Genomic DNA, 1,072 nt, shown 5'->3' with positions numbered 1-1,072 from the left:
ACCATTCTGCCTCAGATTTAAAAAACAACAAGTTGTTACTCTTTCTAATTTTCAACTCTAAGATTGTAACAAGCCAGATGATTTCTCTTCTTTTAGCTATTTCCATGAAGTTTACACAAATGACATGGCCAAGCAAGGGGAGGCTGGTGCCCAATATTCATCCCTCTTTCTGACTCTCCTCTACTTTCCCCCAGGAACCTAAACTATGGACAGTATTCTGCTCTGGGCTCAAGATGAGAGACTCTTTGAGAACTAGTGTTTGAGAAGATAAAGGGACTGAAAGAGGTCACCTAAAGGAACCATCTTTGAGCCCAGTCAGGAGAAGAGAGACCAGGCCTTTTTGATTATAACTATAAGAATGTTTCTTTGCCCATCATAGCTTATGTGACCTGAAAATTTTTTCTTCAGGCTCCTTTCAAAGGGCAAATTCACATCCCATAAGAGGTCTAGAGTTTGATAAAGTGCCATCTGGTTTTCAAAGCACACTCTAGAGAGGTGTTGCTGCTGCTAAGTCGCTTCAGTCGTGTCCAACTCTGTGCGACCCCAGAGACAGCAGCCTGCTAGGCTCCACCGTCCCTGGCATTCTCTAGGCAAGAACACTGGAGTGGGTTGCCATTTTCTTCTCCAATGCATGAAAGTGAAAAGGGAAAGTGAAGTCGCTCAGTCGTGTCTGACTCTTCACGACCCTATGGACTGCAGCCCACCAGGCTCCTCCATCCATGGGATTTTCTAGGCAAGAGTACTGGAGTGGGGTGCCATTGCCTTCTCTGAGAGAGGTGTTACCTAAGCTAATTTATGAAAAATATTAAATTGCTTTGTTTTTTAAAAGGTTGGTGGCTTGTCAAGGTTTCCTGGTTAGGGAAGCTTGTCTCGGTGTTCTGGTGGGTGGAGCTGTATTTCTTCTCTCTGGAGTGCAATGAAGTGTCCAGTAATGAGTTATGAGATATCTCTGGTCAACCACTTGTAAAAGAATGAAACTAGAACACTTTCTAACACCATACACAAAAATAAACTCAAAATGGATTAAAGATCTAAACCTAAGACCAGAAACTATAAAACTCCTAGAGGAGAA

The sequence above is a fragment of the Bison bison genome, unplaced genomic scaffold, assembly GCF_000754665.1.
Source record: "Bison bison bison isolate TAMUID 2011002044 unplaced genomic scaffold, Bison_UMD1.0 scf7180017864527, whole genome shotgun sequence".
NCBI classification, from domain to species: Eukaryota; Metazoa; Chordata; class Mammalia; order Artiodactyla; family Bovidae; genus Bison; species Bison bison.
Note: the sequence above shows the minus strand (reverse complement) of the source record.